The following is a 20654-nucleotide window of genomic DNA, read 5'->3' on the forward strand; positions in this document are numbered from 1 at the left end:
TTTTTTAACAAATACATTGATCTTATTGGACGCTTCTCTCTCATTATACTTCCTTGGTCAACAGATGAACAGAAGAAGCTTTGATCAGTATTGTAGGAATAAACTAGCTCCCAGGTAAAGAAGTTTTAAGATTTGGATAAAGCTGAACTAGGGCTTGGGCGATATGGCCAAAAAATAAAGTTTTTATTTGAAATAAACTTCAAAAAGTCTCCTGATCTATGAAGAAACCTGCTCATTAATATTTCATAATGCAGCTACAATTAGGCCCATTAACCTCTTAACTCCTGCCTGAACCGAGAGGATCTTTTTCCTCACGTCTTCAGATTTTTTTTCCAGCATTTTTTTGCTTTCAACTCATTTTTGTAACTTTTTTGGTCCTTTTTTTTTGTCATTTTTGTTACATTTTTGTTATTTTTTTTGGCAATTTTGATCATATTTTCGTCACATTTTTTATCATTTTTTTTGGTCAAATTTTTGGCACATTTTTGTCATTTTTTTGGTCAAATTTTTATCATATTTTTGGAATTTTTTGTCACATTTTTGTCATTTTTTTGTCAAATTTTTATCACATTTTTGTCATTTTTTTGTCATTTTTTGTCAATTTTTTTAATCAAATTTTTGTCATTTTTTGTTACATTTTTGTCATTTTTTTTGTCACATTTCGTCACATTTTTTATTTTTTTTTGTCACATTTTTGTCCATTTCTTGTGACATTTTTGCCACTTTTTCAACAATTTTTCGTCACTTTTTCTTCAATGTTTTCTCACTTTTTTCTCACATTTCCATCATTGTTTTCGTCTCAGTTTTGTTGCTATTTTCACACCTTTTTTCCAGAAGCTTTTGGACTGGGGTAAAGCCAAACTGGAGAAAATGTGCTCGGTTCAGGTGGGAGTTAAGGGGTTAAGAAAACATAACCCTTTATTTAAAAGTGTTATTTCTGTTTTCGATATACCTCGTCTGCTCTCAAAAGTATAACCTCTTAATGAGCCATGGAGTTTTCAAAAGTGTTTTAGTTTTATCATCTTCATGCCTCTGCTGGAGCCGCCCATATAAGGTCATGTTTGAAAACAGTTGAGGGGGAAAACAATTTGGAGAAAAACCTAAACTTTCTCTAATTATTCCAAAACTACTTTAACAAATGCTGAAATATGAATACAGTTTTCTACTAAATAAAGAAACAAAGACATGAAGAGGAGCAAAGTGGTTCAACAGCCCATAAATACATAAATAACAGAGAATACTACATGTTAGCACCGTGCTAATGCCAGCGCTAGCTCGCTCTAGCTACGACTGCCCGTTTTTCGCTTCTACTGAACAATTTGCTGTAAATAAACATCCATATGGGCCTGATTTAGACTTTACTTTATTTGTATGTGATAAATAAGTTTATATTTTGCCTGAAAATTGTTAGAAAAGAGTGAAAAATTGTGTTTCCCCCAAAAAAATAAAGGGACATCTATGCCTTTATGTCACCGATGCAGTCCAAAGGGGTTTAACAGCATTCAGATCAACCTTCTTCATCCAAGAAGAAGAAAACTGAACTATAAAGGTTATGTATAATTCTATAAAAGACTATTTCTTTTACATGTGTATCATTTATTTGAGCTGAAACAACCAAGAGATAAAGATACCCAGCCCTACTTCTGATCTTCCTTTCAAAAGATCTTTCAAAAATATTGCTACAAAATGTGAAATCGTGGAAGAGTAAGAAAACAGTTAGAGATGTTCCAAACAATGTGAGAAAATGTCACAATTTCCCCAAATAAATCTGCTCAGAAACGCTGAGTCAGGGCAGTAATTAAAGCCTGTTGTGAAGATGACGCCATTTATTAGTTTCCAGGTGAAAGTTTAGACCTCGAGCTGCTCTAAACATGGACTAAACCAGGACTGGATCAGGTCTGGAGCTTCTCTGCGGTTCGTGTGAGACGTCTAGACACGACCATTAGTCAAACTCACTCAGAAAATCCATCACCTTTGAGGACAAAATGTTCACCTGCAGCAGATTCTTCATCGCTCACTCCGACAGCTCCGACTTTCCCCGGATCAGTTTTTAAACTTATGATAGATTAACAAAGCAACAAGGCAGTTTCTATAGAGACCAGTGATTTCAGCATCAGGTCCATTTTTATGCCATAATTAAAGACAGTTTGAGCTTCTTCACCATCTTCAGGGATAATTCAGTTTTTTCTGTCCTCGTGTGAGCTCTTTGTGTGCAGGATTTTAGAGGCAGTTGTGGTGAACAGGTCTGAGCTCATTCTACACATCAGGCCATGGGGAGGAAAATACATCATTGTAACATTTTTAAACTCCCTTTTTAGTCCCTTTAACCCTTTAATAGTTTGCTCAACCGTTTGGTAGAGCCCACTTTATCTAATCATGTGTTGTTTCTAATTCTGCCGATCACTACCATTCAATTCAAGTTTGTAATACTCAAAATATCCAGTTTGGACTAGTATAGGTTGGGGTTGAACTAGTTCGGGCTGGTTTATGCTGGTTTAGAACAAGTTCGGGATTGTTCCGACCTAGTTTGGACCAGTTTAGACCAGGTTTGGACCAGTTTAGATCAGGTTTGGACCAGTTTAGATCAGGTTTGGACCAGTTTAGATCAGGTTTGGACCAGTTTAGATCAGGTTTGGACCAGTTTAGACCTGGTTTGGACCAGTTTAGACCAGGTTTGGACCAGTTTAGATCAGGTTTGGACAAGTTTAGACCAAGTTTGGACCAGTTTAGACCTGGTTTGGACCAGTTTAGATCAGGTTTGGACAAGTTTAGACCAAGTTTGGACCAGTTTGGACCAGATTTGTACCGGTTTAGAGCAGTTTTAGATTGGTTTACATCAGGTTTGGACCAGTTTAGATCAGGTTAGGACGGTTTAGACCAAGTTTGAACTGGGTTAGACCCGGTTTGGACTGATTTAGTCTTGGTTTGGACCAATTTAGAGCAGTTTTAGACTGGTTTAGACCAGATTTGGACCGGTTTAGACCAGGTTTTGACTGCTTTAGATGAGGTTTTAATTGGTTTAGATCAGGTCTGGCTGGACTGGTTTGTGCTGGTTTAGATCAGGTTTAAGGCAGGTCTATCAAAAAAACAAAATAAACATAAAATAACAACATTGATGTTCGTCCTCCAAATGCATTGAAAACACTAAAAAAGGATGTACGGAGAAACATGAAAGAGTTAAGTGTCTAATGCTGATAGAAAAGTGTTATATAAATGTGACCATTGTTTACAATTTATGAACAAGAAGACGTTTCAGTCATAATAATACAAACTAATTCTAATATAATGAATGTCACTGTCCAACACTGCAGCAGACCAGGAGCACAAAACCAGGACTAAACCGGATTTAAGTTCCTTTGCCAGGTCCTTATCACTGCAAACTGCTAAGAGCTCATGAGCCGGACTAAACCAGGTCTAAAGCAGAAAAACAAAGCGATAGATCTAAACCCAGAGCCAGGACCTGAATGTCCTCTTCTAACCCGTCTGTCCCAACATTTGCAGATGAGACTCTCGCGCTGCAGCTCATAAATGATTTAATATTCCTTCCACTTCATTCCATTTTGTTGACAAATCCAGTGTATTTTCCTTTTCCAATTAGAACACAGTAATGAGCCGCTGCCGTTTAGCGTCGCAGTTGTTTCCTCTCTGATTCCACTTCATGCATACGAACATCATAAACAACATGTATGTGATGCGGTCATGCTAATTCGCCTCCACTTCTCTGATCGCCGTGTGCTTCTGCTTTCACGCAGTTTGTATGTTCATGTTTTTACTTAAAGAAAGTACATGGAAAGAGCTCATATATTTGCTGACCTCTGTGTCCTCTGACCGGCAGCAGAAACATTACTCTGTGGCCGCTTTGCACCATTTACATAAAAACCTTCACCTTGAAGCAAATAAATGACCTCATCGTCACAATAAGGTGTTTAATTATACATTTATGTGGGAAAGTGAACATTCAAGGGACATTTTCCGAGCTCCGACAGACTCCAGGCTTGTGACCAGTAACAGAGCAAATGTACTACAGTACTGCACTCGAGTAGTTTTTGAGGATCTGTACTTTACTCAAGTGGTATTTGTGGTGAGGACTTTCTACTTTTACTCCACTACATTTGAAAGATAAATATAATACTTTCTATTCCACTACATTTCATTTTAAAAGCCTGATCATGCCCACTCTGAACAGTAGGTGGCGCTGTCTCCATCGGGTGGGGAACCTTTATCACATCAGGGGCCAAATACATTTTTATAAAGTTCTCAAAGGGTCTTACAATTGACCTTTCGCAAAACCCCGCCCCAAAATGGTAATTGTCCAATCAGACATCCTAGCAACTGTTACTATGAAGCCAAGTCCGTCAAGCTGCAGACTCCGCTGGAAAACAATGCACCAAAAACTCTGCCATACGAAGAAGAAGAATCAAAATGGTGAAGCGTCTGCCTGTGGAGTCAGTAACAGAGTCGAGTTCTGTCCCAAAGCTGAAAACACCACTGGAGCGCTGCCTACAGTGAGTCAGTCCAGCTAAATATCTCAAAAATAAAGGTAAATAAGGCAGCGCTAGGCTAACACCATAGCTCGCTAACGTCGAGCTACTGACTCATAACGTTACACAAACTGGAGCTGTTTGGCCGAACTTTAACTGCGCCGGTGACCTTTTACAAGCCTCAGTCTCGAGTCTCACACTGGTGCAACTGTTCTAAGTCATACACTACGTTTTATTGTTGTTCTTTTATTTCTTCGTCTCACTTTATGATAAAAATACTGTTATGTCACGGTTCTAACGAATACTTGCTGCCGCTTATTATCATTAGAGATGCACCGATCCAGCTTTTTTGCTTCAGGGATTTATATCTGCTGATATCCGATATTTACCGATAATAAGAGACTTTCTTAAAAGTGGCATTCTCTGAGAGAAAAAATAATTAGTGTTTTATGCAACACTCTCCTTTCTGATTAACTCCTCCCTCCTCTCCTCTCTCCTCCTCTTCTCTCCTCTGGCACAAACGTTATGTGAAGAGGCAAATGCCTAAATATTTCTGTTTCAAGTCAATTTTCAACGACATAATTGTTGACATGTTCTGAAACACACGTGTTCTCGATCTCTTTTTTTTTCTCTGTTCTGGATTGAAGACTTTAACAGGATGTTTCTCAGCTGTCCTTGGACCGATTTAAAAACTTAGAGAAATGTTAAAATCTCAATTGTTTCGATCTTTCCATGTGAAGCCGCTCTGCTTTGTCAAACGCGAGAGAGAGCGAGAGAGAAATGTCGGGTTTACAGCTGTTTGCTACACCACGCCCCCTCGGACTAAAAAAGAAATAAATGACACTCAATAATATTTATAAAAATGTCAATGTTTTTGATGGTCATTTATTTCAGAATCACACATAAGGTGTATTAGAGTGTCTAGTTTCGTAGTTAGATGAAAAAGTGCATTAACACAAAATGTAACAAAATGCTGTTACTGGAAAACAAAGCAGTGCAGGATAAAAATGCCTCCAAACACAAGTATTGAAAGTATTGCGATACTTGAAAAAGTATCGATACATGGTATTGCAGCACAAAGTATTGTGATCCAGATCCGATACGATATTTTGTCCCAGCCCTAGTGCTGACGCCCTAGAGCACAACTGGTCCCCAAAAATAGGGGAGCAAACAAGAGAGAAAATGAAGATAATACATGAATGGCTCCTTCACAAGTTTGACCCGTTTTTTCCTCAGACTCATTAACTCTTGGTGGTCTGACACTTTTTCTATCTCAACGTCAGTATATTCTGCAGAAAACTTTATTTGCTCTTGTAAATGGCTGCCGACGGCGGCAGCCATTTACACAAACATGATGCAAACTGTGGCTCCTGTGCTGTGGTGCTAACTCTAGATTTTAACCATTGACTCGAAAATAAAAATGTGAGCCTATTTTTAAAGCCGCGAGCTGTTTTTAAATTACACTGAAACAATGCTCAATTACAGTGAAACAATACAAGCAAATGAAGCGCGTTCCCTCTGTGCCCGAGGCTGCAGGACGGTTCTGCCATCATCATCTGCTGCGATAGACGAACATGAAGGTACAGGACGTTTAATACATATTCTGCTTTAGTACTTTACTGGGCCGAGACGTCCCCTGGAGATAAGATGAGTCTCCAGGTAGTCTCGGTAAGAACATATCTCAATATGGAAAAACGGTGGCCTGTTCCTTTAACTCCTGGCTTTCCTTCTTCCGTTAAGGCTCCTGGTGGAAGTGGGGGGATCATGAGTGGGGAGGGAGGTAGTATTTGAGGTAATGGGTTTAGAGAACAGGTTAGAAGTCAGTACAGGAGACTAATGTTAGTGATGTTTAGAGTCTAGGAATATATTGTCCTCAAATCCTACTTGTGTGAAAATTAAAAAATACTAATAAAAAGATTTTATTCATGTATTTATTCATTTATTTGAGCATACATTTTGCTCAAAAGGAGTGGACCGAAGCGAGATGAGCGCCTACCCCCAACTCAATATGATAAAACATTTCATTTCACAATAATACAATCGATGTAAAAGGGAACAAAACAACAAGGAACAATAGCAAAAAAGATGAAGAACTTGTTGCCTTTCAGAACAACTTATAAACACAAACAAAACTCACAACCACTGTTTGAGCTTTTCACATATTAACCCGTTAACTCCCACCTGAACCGAGCACATTTTCTCCAGTTTGGCTTTACCCCAATCCAAAAGCTTCTGGGAAAAAAGGTGTGAAAATAGCGACAGAACTGAGACGAAAACAATGATGAAAATGTGACAAAAAAAGTGAGAAAAGTTTGACAAAAAAGTGACGAAAAATGGATGAAAAAGTGGTAAAAATGTCACAAAAAATGACAAAAGACATGACAAATAAATGACAAAAAACGACAAAAAAAAGACAAAAAAAATGACCAAAAAATGACAAAAAAGTGACCAAAAAAAATTCAAAAATGTGACAAAAAATTGATAAAAAATTTGAGCAAAAAATGACAAAAATTTGATGAAAAAATAACAAAAACATGACAAAGATGTGACAAAAAAATGACACAAAAAAATGAGTTACAAAAATGAGTTGAATACCCAACAAAAAAATGATGGCAAAAAAATCTGATGACGTGAGGAAAAAGATCCTCTCCGTTCAGGCGGGAGATAAAAGGTTAACAGAACGAAACTCTATTACAAGAACGGTCTTGTTTCCTGTAAGATCCCTACAAAGCAAGTAACAAAGCGACCATTGATATATTTCTTTCAAATGTTTACCAATGCCAAATATCACCCATAATCACTTGTTTTAATGACATAAGGGGACATTAATATGCATATATATTACACTCTGTCTTCTAGTTGCTCCAATTGTCATTTAGAAAGAAATAATTTTTCCCTGTGGCATTGTTTCATTCAGCTTCTGTGTTGTCCAAAGATCTTGTGTTGCTAGGCCTGTCACAACAACAAATTTGAAGTTCGATATATCGAGGCAGGAAAGTATCGCGATAAACGATATTATTGACTTTAACGATACTCTCTCAGGCATAAAAATAACAGTAAACCTTTGATCTAAAAGTGCAACATCAGATCCTAAAATACAACACAAGAAGCAGTAAACACGAAATATAAAGTAACTCAATTAACTTAAGTTAAAAATCAAAGTTTTACAAAGAAAAAATACGGGGAAAATGCTAATAAATGAACAGACGATAAATATCAGCCCAAAAATATATCGTTTTTCTGTTATTTATTGAGCAATGAGTCGATATTAGGGGTGTAACGGTTCACGGGGATGTATTGAACCGTTTCGGTTCAGCCTGTTCGGTTCGGTCCACTTGCGTACCGTTTCGGTGTATTTTCATTAAATAATGTAAATTTATTATTAGCGTCATATTAAGTGCCGCGGAACAAAGTTCGTACGCGAGTTTCCGCACGGACGCTATTGAGTGACGTACATTGAAGCTGCACGAGTAGCTTATGAGAAACAGCATCTTGGCAACAGCGAAGGAGAAGCCAGAGCTTGAAGACCTGCCACATCACTACAGTCTCCTGTTTGGGAACACTTTGGCTTTCCGGTTAAAACTCATGACGGGGACAGACGAGTGGATAAATCCAAAGTTGTGCCGACATTGTTCCTCGGAGATCGGGTTTGCAGCAGGCAACACATCAAACATGTTAAGCCTTGTGCAAACACCGCTAACGTCGCCATTCAAACAACCCCTGTCAAGTAGTTCGGGCAAAAGCAATCGTATAGGTGTATTCATCGCTACGGATTTGCGCCCATATTCAGTTGTTGAAGGCGCTGGCTTTACGTATTTGATTAAAAGTCTTGAGCCTCGCTACAATATTACATCACGTCCGCACTTCAGCCAAAATGTTATACCAGCACTTTATGAAAAAGCTCAAACTGATGTGGTCAACAAGCTGTGCGCTTGAGTGCGCTTACTCTATCACTTACTTACAGTATTTACATTTAATTAAATGTTACAAAATGTGTATTTCATTATAAGAGTGCAATGTATTTAAAATATCACCCAAATGGGTCGCTTTTATTTATTTTATGCAAGAATTCTATTGTGTATTGGCAGCTTTTCAAAAGAATAAGTCTCTTTCTAACTTTGTCTTTGTTTTGTTTTCTGTGGTTCCTCCGCTCCGTTACAGCCTCTGAATCCTACATCCACTAACGCAATATCACCGAGCGAATACTACACTTTAATTCCCATCGAGCAGCTGCTGCAAACGCCGCGTGGCCATTTTAAATCATCCACAATGATTATGGACACAGACACTTTGACAAATGTCTCTTCAAACACAAACACGCGGTTTAGAAATCAGCCACGGCCAATCGCGAGTTCAAAAACTGCAATGCTTCGTCTATAGGGTCTTAATCACATGTAAAAGCTGCCGACTCTGTATTCTCCACTGCTGCAAACATGTTCTATTCAAATGTAGCGATTGCTATGTCGGTTTTCTGTCCAAAAGCATTTCTAGTCACATTTAATGCAAAAATATCAATATGGGAGAAAAGGGACAAATATGTAAATGTAGAGATATCAATGTGGAACTTTAGCTGTGGATTACTGGCATGAATGTAAGAGAAAAATGTATTGCAGGTCATTTATGTTTTTGTTTATGTTAAAAATTGCCAAAATTGCTCATACTTAAAGCGAAAACCCACTAATGGATAGAGTTAGGTTTAGATTTATATTTTCATTTTAGTATGGAATGGATATGTTGTTTCATTGGCTTAAAAAATCTGTCCAAATTTCGCCTTTCCTTCTGATCAAAACCTTCAGAATATTGTTAAGTCAAAGATATTGCTCTAGAACTAAGATGTTAAAGGAACAGGCCACGTTTTTACATACTGAGATATGTTCTTACCTGAGCTTAGATGAGTTCATGTGTACCTGTCTGGTCTTCACGCGTGTCCTCAGTCACGTAAACACAGCAAAGACGGCGTTAGCATTTAGCCTCTCCTCCTCTATAGCTCCAAACCAGGTGAAGACAGAAGCTACCAAGCTCTTCCACGTTTTAGAATTTTACCCAATAAATAAAATTGAAATACAAGCATCTATTTTATTCACCAATCCTAAGATATGGCTGTTAACTTTACTGGGAGTGGGTATGTCTCCAGCTCGTCTCCATGGAGATGTGACCAAAGTCTGTAGAATTTGAGATTTAAGCAGGTTAGTTTCTCATCCAAATCCATTAGTTTATTAACCACTGCAGTAATAACATTTTCTGTGTTGAGCTGGTCATTAAGAGCATGTTTTGTTTTGCCGGCAACAGTAGTCCAAAATGTTACACAGTGTACCTTTAAATATGGTTACGTGAAGTGTTACACGATAAAGTATAATCACACAAAATTAAACAATGTGGATTTTCGGATAAAAAGGCTAACTATATTGTAAGGCGTAATAATACCAGGAGTACTTCGACATCTGCGCCGTAATATCTTCACTTTAGCTTGGTAGCTTCTATCTTCACCTGGTTTGGAGCTATAGAGGAGGAGATGCTAAATGCTAACGCCGTCTGTGCTGTGTTTATGTGACTGAGGGCACGCGTGAGGACCAGACAAGTACACATGAACTCGTCTAAGCTCAGGTAAGAACATATCTCAGTATGGAAAAACAGTGGAATGTTCCTTTAAGAGAGAAAACCAAATTGGGAAAAATGTATGTTTCACCATAACATTTGGGACCAATATGTAAATTTAATTGCGAAAAATTGTAAAATAAAAAGACATTGGACACAACAGGTAAGACAGTGCAGGTTAATGAACACTGGAGTGTAGCCGCGGGCTCATTTGCATCTGTTTTCCTGTTTGTGTTACATTATGTTCAAAGAAAGGTATAGTTCGTCTGCTGCTGGAATCAAATTAATTGGAAAATTGCAAGACAAGGCTCGTGAAACAAAGACGGCTTCACACTTTTCCGAGCCTCGTTCACCATCTCCTCAGAAGTCACTTATTCAACAGGCTGCGTTCACGTGACGTCACAACACAGTAAACCAGCTGTAATCTAAAACTGAGTTGTAACTACGGTAACAGTCACACACACAACGGTCAAAACTCTCAATACCTTCTATCTAATCTTCTATTCTTTATGAAATTCAACAGAGAGTTACTGAACATACTTATTTATCAGGCCCATGAGCTAAAAATGCCGCACCTACTGCTATAAAAGTGATATTTACCAAAATCGGTACATCTGAGTTTGCGGACAAAAATGCTAACGGCGCAGCTGCTACGCTAACCCCCGGACGTAGTGACTTAAGTAAATATTACTTTTTGCAAATGAGTCTAAGAAATAAGTAGGTTCAGTAACTCTCTGTTGAGCTTCAGAAATAGAGTTTTTTCTCGCAATTTGCCGGTCTGCTAGGACCCGGTCGTGATAGTCGTCACGGTCTGGTTAAATACTCGATTCTGATTGGCTGGAGGGCGTACGTTAAAAAGTGATGATGTAGCCTACACCTTGCCCGGCAACAGTTAAATCACATTTTATACGTTTGTTAAGCGTAACGTTGCGACTTTCACTTCCGGGTCCTAGCTGACCGGCATTTATGCGAGAAAAGAACATATAAAACTCTTAAAAACAGCCATCAATATTTCTGAAACTCACCGTAGAGTTACTGAACCTACTTATTTCTCAGACTCATTAGCCAAAAATGCTGCACCTACTGTTAAAACAGTAATATTTACTAAAGTCACTACTTCCGGGGTTAGCGTAGCTGCTGCGCTGACATGTTAGCATTTATCTCCACTAACCCGGATTTACCGATTTAGGCAAATATTACTTTTATAGCCGTAGGTTTAGCATTTTTGGCTCATGGGCCTGATAAATAAGTCTGTTCAGTAGGGCTGCAACTAACGATTGTTTTGTAATCGATTAATCTATCGATTATTTTTACGACTAATTGATTTATCGCTTGGCCGTGAATGGTGTAGGAAAATTATATATTTTCAATTTTTTTTATCACATTATAGCTTAAGTGGCGCTGTTTGAGGATGTGTTGATGGAGTAAACTAAAGGGAAATGTTTTTTGAAGGCTCTATTCATGAAATTTACAATGTACAAAACACTGCAGACTCTAAATATAAAATCAAAGTAGGTCTTCATCAAAAATACTACATTTTTTATGTCATTTTTGCTCCATTTTAGTCTGTGTGAACCAGAAAACGATTACTAAAATAGTTGTTGACTATTTCAATAATCGATTAGTCGTCGATTAATCGATTCGCCGTTTCAGCCCTAATGTTCAGTAACTCTCTGTTGAGTTTCAGAAACATTGATTGTGGTATTAAAGAGTTTTTTTGTAGTTTCTCGCACATCTGCCGGTCTCTGCGAACCCGGAAGTAGCGCTGTGACGTCACACTTACGTATAGATAAAGGTAAACTATTTTAAACTGTTGCCGTGCCGACCATGTTACGTCAATGGGACATCTCTGGAACTTTACCTCTATCTATGTTACTTCCTGTCAGCAGCTTAAAAATTAAAAATAACTTTTCTGCCCAACATTTCTTCATTAAAACTGAAACTGAAATAAGATGATAATTATTAGTTATTACTTATTATTATTACAGCCGATGTTCTCCATCTAAATAAGTCATATTATCAAAATGATTAAAACCATCATATAATACATGTGTACTTGGAATTGCCTCAGATTAAAAATAAAAGTGAAACTGAGTAAAATGTCAATGTTACTTTCAAAGAAAAGTTAATTATATTTCTCAGTAAAAGCTTTGACTTTCAGAGTATTTTAGCACAATACTAAATACTGCATAATCCATGTTAAGTTCACATTTTTGCAGGAGCCTCGATTTGGAGGTACTCAGAGTATAAATGACTGCCTCCAGTGGTACATAAGACAAAAACGATTGGAAACCACTGATATAAAGTATGAAAATCAGGTCTAGTATTTGAGAATAGACATTTACGACGACCAAGTTGAAAGACAACCAAGCAACACAGAGGTTTCTGAGCACAATAAATAAATAATAATAATTCCATTTTAAAAACACAGCGCCGCACTGACCCCAGATCGTGGACATTTCGGGACATGGAAGTTTCCAAACATCTGCACTGAAAACCCTCCCTATAGGTCCTTCAGCGCCACACACACTACAGGCGTCCATCACCACCACACAACATGCACAATGGGGTCACACCTCTGCTGCAAAAAACACATTCTGAATCTTAGCGGGAGTTCTCTGGTCACAATGAAGGTCATGGATCAAACTAAACAAAGCAAAACACCAGGAGTGAAAGGTGTGGAGACAACAGGGCGGCAAATGATCACAATAGGTGCAACGTTCAAGCCACAACATCAGCTCTCGTCGTCATTGTCTTACGTGAGTTCAGATTTTGCCTGGTTTTGGTGAGATTTGAGAAGATTGAAGTCTAGTTTTGACACAGTTTGGTGATAAAGACCATCATGTCTTTCAAAACACAAATGCCGAGTACATTAAAAAAAAGCCCCCATGTCAGTGTCCTGTGTCAGAAACTGAATGGAAGTGTGTGGAAAATGTTCATTGTCACTGCAAATACCCAAACATCGCGATTTCCCCCACGTTTTCCGCAGCCCAACTCCATTCACTCCTCATCTGTTGTCATGTTAATCTGCTGTAACAGGCTCCGGCTCAGCCCGTGATCACCTCAACACCACATCACTTCCAAACATGCAGCAGAAACAGCGGAAAAGTTCACATCCCCATTCTTTCGCAGGGGCGCCTCCCCAGGGGACGCAAAACTGATGATGATGATGGTGGTGGTGATGATGATAACCCCGAGTCCGCGCTTGCACATGGTCGTTGAGGAGCAGCAGCCTCGATCGCAGCCCCTCCAGCACCTATAGGCTGAATCTTACCTAGTGACAGCGAGGCGCGGACGGGAAAAAAAAACGCGTACGCGAACTCGCACAGGAGCACGAGGTGAGGCGGTAAAAAAAAAAAAAAACAGCACCAAAACATGCCGCGCGCGAGCACCGTGCCAAATGATAACGATGGTGATAATAGCGCGTGGATGCGCGTGTGTGACCCGCTGAACGCGTGTGTCCTACCTTCGCATCCCCCGCCGCGCTTCCGATTCCCCTTCTGCAGTCTGCTGCCGCGGCTACGGTCTCACATCTCACTGGCTGCTCCCAAATGTCATTTTTTTTCTCCCCTCTTTTTTTTTTTTTTTGGCTAGCACACGCTTTGCCGCATGTCCACGCCGCGTCCACCTGCGCTCACTTGTTTTGAGGAGACGATGATCAAAAAAAAGAAAAGAAAAATCAACCTCTGTGGGATTTTTTTTTTTTTGACGTGTACGCGTTTAAAAAAAAACAAAAACGCTACATCCACGCCTCAACGCGGGGCGCAAAAACAGCGCATGTCATGAGATCCGCCGCTGTCATTCATTGAGTGTTTACCAAAAGAAACGCCTATGAACGCGGGCATATCATAACAAACACGCGAACCCCTCCCAAGGAAACATGGCCACGCGCGGCAGCGGTGACAGCGGCAAAAGCGGCGCGTTGTGCAGCCCCGCGCGGTCCGTTTTTTAGTGCATTATTTTTCAGGGCGTAGTTCGTCCGCGCGGAAACAGAAACAGCAGCAACAGCGGCAGCAGCGGCGGCGGTGGCGGGGGCTCCATACCTGGGAGGATGAGGCTCGCCGCGGCCGTCGCAGTTCCCAGCGTCTCCCGTGCTGCATCCCGATTGGTCCGCTGGTCGGCAGAGACGCACTGGTTGCTGGCTGCCCGTGCAACTGGGCTCTCTCCACATCCAGGAGGTGGTGGCGGTGGTGGGGGGGTAAAAAAAAAAGAAGAAGGGGGGGTGGCTCAACTTCACATGCTTCGCGCGCAGCAGAGGCGAGGAGAGGCGGCAGAGGCGGCTGCGCGCACACGACAATGGCTCGCTCCAGAAGTGGGGGGCTGTTCCCAACTTTGCCTTTTCATAGCAACAGAACGTGCTCGGTGAGTGATGAGGGGCGGAAGGAAGAGTCGGTGCAGACGGTGCAGTTGTGCGCGCGGAGGGAGGGAGGGGAGGGGGGAGCGGAGGGGGAGGGCGGGCCGGTGGGGGGGTGTCCTTGAGATTCTCCCGCGGACTCTGGGAAATTCACCTGAGCTGGCGATTTAACACGTGGTCACGGCGAAAACAAACATTAAACTTGTAAAGAGGATGCGTTCAGGGGAGACACTGAGGGGGGAAGTCAGTGTTTTTATATTTTAAATAAAGTTTTTATCTGGAAACACAACAAAAAAGCCCAGTCTCCACCGCAACATGCACCGATTCAGCCTCTTTACTTCTTTAACCTCATTTTCTCCACTTCGGCTTTACCCAAATCTAAAAGCTTCTTGAAAAATAGTGTTTAAAGAGTCAAAAACATGACAACAGCAGATAAGCGCTTTTAGATTTGGGTAGAGCTTCTCTCAAAAATGTTTTTTCTCACATTGTGGCGACCATATCTACACGCAGGTAGATCCCACAGACTTCAATCAATCAAAACTTTATTTAAAAAGCGCTTTTCATACACAAGTGCATCACAAAGTGCATTAATATTCATTTTTAATTGGAATCAAATTGAAACAGTGGCTGCTGAGAGGCCATAACCTGCAGGTAGCCTATACTCACAGGGGCTGGTTTTGGGTCCTGCATTATTCTATGACAAAATGTAGCTTTTGCTTATTCATTGTGAACCACAGGGGGGCAGCACTGAATTATTTTAATGTATTTTAATATGTTTGTAAATAGGGATGGCGATTGGACTTACAGTGGGGGGGGGGAAGTATTTGGACTTTCTATTGGATTCTATTCAAATACTTTTGTCCCCACTGTATGCAGAATGAAATGATTGGTAAAGTGTTACTGTGACTGACTATGTGATCGACTGTTAGAAGAATGAATGGTCATGCTTTATAGTGTTATTTATTTTGATGTAACCAAGGACTACAGATGGAAACTAGCGATATAACAGAGATGTACTGCTATCTGGTGCAGTCTCTTTGAGCTTAAAGCAGTACTAAGCAACGTGTTTACCTTAATAAATCCTTTCTGTAGTCCCTCTGGGGGTATTACAAGTGTTTATGGGATGATTGGGGGGTCTTTCATCTCCCCCTGGTGTCTCTGGCCAGAAATCCAAGCTTGCGACTTGACTGCCACCGGACCGGAGTCACCAATACACACTAATAGAATCACGAAGGAGAAGCTAACAGGCAAAGCTAACTGCGGGCTAACGTCACTTTAAACAGTATTTACAGCAAAGTTTGAGTGAAAAAAATGATCTCCATTGTGTAATTGGATGAACAATATCCCTCTGTCCCTTTGTCTTTTCTGTCAGCGTAGTATTTACTCTCACGGACAATTAATAAGTAAAAAAAATCGCAACTTGCTACGACACCTGCAGTTGCGCTTATAGCCTCTAGGGGCAAGAGTTACTGCTTTAATGTCTCTGTACATTGTCCCTTCAACCCTCCCAATATTTACAGGTATCACTTCGAACTTTCCAGTCTTGGACTTAAAATTTTGAAGTTTTTTTCCAGGGGATTTTTTTTTTGGCCTGGACCTCACTCCCCGTCCACAGACACTCGGACTCACTGACCACCTACAACAAACTGCTCAAAACTCACTTGTTTCAGTCCGTCTTCAACCTACAATAGCACTCTCATCTGTGTTTGTTTGTCTCATTTGTGAAGTGTCTTTGAGTTCCTTGAAAAACGCTATACAAGCCTTATGTATTGTTATTACTACTAGCCTGATTTATTGAGTTTTGAATTTCAAAAAACAAGGGAGAAATTGGAATTTGAAAGATTTTTCCAGTCACTACCAGATCCATATTCCCGTCAGAACAAGTCTTTGTCACTAATATATCAACAAAATGAAATCAGAAGTTTAAACCTGGCTCTGTCCATTAATTCAGATTTCTTCACAGCTTTAGAAACACCTTATTTTTAAACAAAAACATAAAATAACAGAAAGCGTGCATATTCATGTCAGTAATCTGCAGCTAAAGTTTCAAATGGATATCTCTAAATTTAAAATGTTTCCTTATTCACTTTAAATGAAACGTTGGGCTTTGTGAGTGAATAAACGTGAAACAACAGCAGAACAACTGGGAAGTGTCCGTGCAAAGTGGGTCACCACAAATACTGGATCAGAAAGGAAACCTCACAACAGTCAGTCTGAAGGGTTTAAGTACAAGCCCTCATGATAAAGTATCTGATCTTCCTTTAGGTCGATATTATGATCAAATCAGGACTAAACCAATGTAAGAAGAGACACAAATCAGGCAAAGAGTGAAGAGTCTGTCCGTGTGATTTAAGTGTCACCAGTTTCAGAGTTTCTTCATGGATTTATATGATCATTTCAATCTATAAAGAAACTTTGAATCAGTGAAATAATGTAACATGTTAAAGCCCTCCCTCCTCTTTTTCCTCTTCTTCCTTTCTCCATTTCTTCTTGTCCTTCCCCTTCTTCTTTTCTTCCATTTCTTCTTCCTCTTCTGCTTCTTCATCATCTTCTTCTCACTCCTTTTCATCTTTTCCTTCATTTTTTTCTCCTCCTTCACCTTCATCTTTTCTTCTCCTTCTTCTTCCTCCTCTTGTTCTGCCTTTTTATCTTCCTCCACTTTTTCTTCTTCCTCCTTTTCTATTCTTCTTCTTCCTCTTCGTCTTCTTTTTCTTCTACCTCTTCTCCCTCTATTTCATCTTCCTCCTCTTCATCTTCTTCTTCTCCATCTTGTTCATCTTCTTCTCCTTCCCCCTTTTCTTCTTTTTACTTCCATATCTTCTTCTCCCTCCTTTTCATCTTTTTCCTTCATTTTTTCTCCTTCCTCCTCTTCTTATTCTGCCGCTTTATCTTCCTCCACTTTTGATTCTTCCTCCTTTTCTCTTCTTCATTTTCTTCCTCCTCTTCTTTCTCTTTTTCTTCTTCTGCCTCTTTATCTTCCTCCACTTTTTGCTTCTTCCTCTTTGTCTTCTTTTTCTTCTCCTTCATTTTGTTCTTCTTCTTCTCCACTTTCTTCATCTTCCTCCTCTTCATCTTCTTCTTCTCCATCTTTTTCATCTCCTTTTCCTTCATTTTTTCTCCTCCATGCTCCTCATCATCATCTCCGTCCTGTTCTTCCTCATCTTGTGAACATCAGGCACTTAATTGATTCCATGTGAAAAACTAATCTAATGAGAGAAATGTATCCTAAAAATGTACGTTTTTTGGCAGTGTCTCCCCTTAAACCTACATTTTTTATTTATTTTTTCGTCATAATTTCTTCTGGTTGACTTGAGCAAACGCAGCGTGTCCAGCGCCTCGTCCAGCGCCTCGTCCAGCGCCTCGTCTGCGGCGATCCTCCCCGTCACATAAAGCTCTGCGTCGGCTCGTAAGTGCCAAGTTTGCAGATGTAAAGAGCCACTCCCTCCACATTAAACACACACACATATACAGTACAGTCCCCCCCCCCCCCCCCCCTCGTCGTCCCTCCACCCCCCCCTCGTCCCCCCCCCCCGTCCCCGTCCCCGTCCTGTCCCATCTCTGCCCCCTCCCGAGCGCCTCCTTCACTTCACTGGAACAAATGGGCCACGCTCTCACTGCAATGCCCCAGTACTGACACACTCTATGTATCTACTACAGGGAGAGGAGGAGGAGGAGGAGGAGGAAGAGGAGGAGGAGGAGGAGGAGGAAGAGGAAGAGGAAAAGGAGGAGGAGGAGGAGGAGGAGGAGGAGGAAGAGGAGGAGGAGGAGGAGGAGGAAGAGGAAGAGGAAAAGGAGGAGGAGGAGGAAGAGGAGGAAGAGGAGGAGGAGGAAGAGGCACGAGAGTTTGAATTATACAGTACAGGGACAAAGCTTTATATTGACAATAGATACAACAACAAAAAGGTGCAAACTACTACTGCTAATCTTCTTCATCTTCTTCATCTTCTTCTCCGTCTTCATGGTAGTGCAGCGGTTCGAGCTCGTGCTTCAAGGTCCCAGGTTTGATTCCCACCTGGACGGGGTCTTTCTGTGTGGAGTTTGCATGTTCTCCCCGTGTACTCCGATTTCCCCTACTACTATAAACATGTACAATAGGTGAAGCCTGGCCCCACAGGCTTCACCTCTTCCCCGGGCCTCTTCTTCTTTTTCTGCTTCTGCTTCTCTTTCTTCCTCTTCTCCTTCTCCTTCTCATTGTTCTTCTCCTTCTCCTTCTCATTCTTCTTCTCCTTCTTCTTCTCCTTCTTCTTCTCCTTCTCATTCTTTTTCTCATTCTTCTTCTCCTTCTCATTCTTCTTCTCCTTCTTCTCCTTCTCATTCTTCTTCTTCTCCTTCTCATTCTTGTTCTCCTTCTTCTTCTCCTTCTTCTCATTCTTCTCCTTCTCATACTTCTACTTCTTCTTATTCTCCTTCTTTGTCTACTCACTCTTCTTTTACTTCTCATTCTCCTCATTCTTCTTCATCTCCTCATTCTTCTACTTCTCATTGTCTTCATTCTTCTTCTCCTTCTTCTTCTCCTTCTTCTGCTTCTTCTTCTCCTTCTTCTCCTTCTCTTCTTCTTCTCCTTCTCTTCTTCTTTTCCTTCTTCTCCTTCTCATTCTTCTTCTTCTCCTTCTTCCCATTCTGCTTGTCATTCCCATTGTTCTTCTCCTCCTCCTCCTTCTTCTTCTCAGTTCAGTTTAACCTACTCTTCTGATCTGGAGTTGCTGGAGAAGGCTTTGCACAGTGGTCACACTCTCCCATCATCATTATGCGAATGCACTGTAATAAAAGCAAAAGGCACTAGAACCAAATATTATCATCAGGCAGCGTATTTTTACTGCAGTTCATCAAAAACACAAAAAATATGGTTAAAAACAAACGAAGTTGCAGTTTAGGCTGAATTTACTCAGAACTTTCCCAAACCTGTTTTTCTGGAGTGTGTACTTTGGAGCTTTAAAGTGATAGTCTGTAAGTTTGCAAAGGGAGGAGAACAGGAACAGAGCTTTCAAACAATCAAGCTCCGCCCCTTTCTCTCCTAACTGGACTTGACAGGCTGGTTCACAGAAAAAGCTCGTCTCATTGGTCGACGCGGGAGGATACTAGACTCTAATTAGTTGCTGAGATCCGGAAATGAGGGACTTTACAAAAAATAGATTTAGTATTTTTACTTACTTAAAGTGATAGTCTGTAAGTTTGCAAAGTAGGAGAGATAGAGTGACATTTGAAAGTAAAGCCCTTCCTAGTTTGCAAAATGAGGAGCGCAGGAACGGAAATTTCAAAAGTAAACAATCAAGCTCCTCCCCCTTCTCTCCTCATTGGACCTGACAGGCCGGTTCACAGGAAAAGCTCGTCTCATTGGTCGAAGTGGTATCCCGCAGATTCTGATCAGTTGCCGATATTAAAAAATCGTATTATTTATTAATACTTACGTTACCTTAAATTTCAGACCCAAATTATACACAATCTATTAAATTTGTGAAATATTTAAACTTACAGACTCTCACTTTAACATCAAAATGCAAGACCAGGTGGTTGATTTGACGCATTTGATCAAATTTGTAATACATTTAGACTTACAGACTATCACTTTAAATGTGAAAGTTTTATCTTTATCTTTCAAGTAAAAGTAAAACGTTCTCTCAGGTAAACTCTGCTTAAGTTCAGTACGTCAGTAACTTTGCCTCGCTTCCGTCAGTCCGCCCCAGGGCAGCTGTGGCTTAGTGTTGTGTTGCTTTTGTGAATGAAGATGCTTCAGTTTTCTCCGCTGACTCACGCCGGAGCCTGCGCAGGAGAACTCGGACGTCAGAATGAGAAACTGGTTTGCGTCGTGACCAGTTCAGGGTTTTCTGAGTCAGACGTTTCATTCACAAAAAAACAGCGAGAGACGGAGCCGCTCGAGGTGAAACTCAGGACACGACTTCTATCAGATAAATTAATCATGGCACATTCTTTACGGCCCGATGCACCAGCGCTGATTTATTTACCAGTGTGAGAATCTGCGGCTGCAACAGTTTCTCTGCAGTTACTTAGATATAACAAAACACGACCAAAGAGAATCAATGTAAATGTACAGACGATCAATATTGTAGCTATTGTGAAATTCAGCACCTCCAAATCCGAGGCCAGGGTTCAAGTCAATGTCTTGAATTTTGTCGAAATATCTTGGCTACAAACTCTCCAGGATGAACTTCTCCAAAGTGGCAGAGTTGCACAAGTGTCTTCGAAGCAAAAGTTTTCTGATGGTT

The 20654-nt window shown here is 40.5% G+C and overlaps 1 protein-coding gene and 1 long non-coding RNA gene across 2 annotated transcripts in view; one reads left to right on the forward strand and one right to left on the reverse strand.

Moving 5' to 3' along the window:
- The window catches only part of jcadb (junctional cadherin 5 associated b), a 56910-nt gene extending 42634 nt beyond the window's left edge, over nt 1-14276 (reverse strand). The window contains exon 1 of the mRNA XM_079560993.1: nt 14120-14276. The gene's annotated coding sequence lies outside the window, so the exon portion shown is untranslated. The remainder of the gene's footprint in view (nt 1-14119) is intronic.
- The window catches only part of LOC306966348, a 235599-nt gene that overhangs the window by 29569 nt on the left and 185376 nt on the right, over nt 1-20654 (forward strand). Inside the window, exon 2 of the long non-coding RNA XR_013793098.1 lies at nt 15606-15895. This is a non-coding gene — a long non-coding RNA (uncharacterized lncRNA). The remainder of the gene's footprint in view (nt 1-15605; nt 15896-20654) is intronic.

This window comes from Gobius niger (assembly GCF_951799975.1).
Source record: "Gobius niger genome assembly, chromosome: 8".
NCBI lineage: Eukaryota > Metazoa > Chordata > Actinopteri > Gobiiformes > Gobiidae > Gobius > Gobius niger.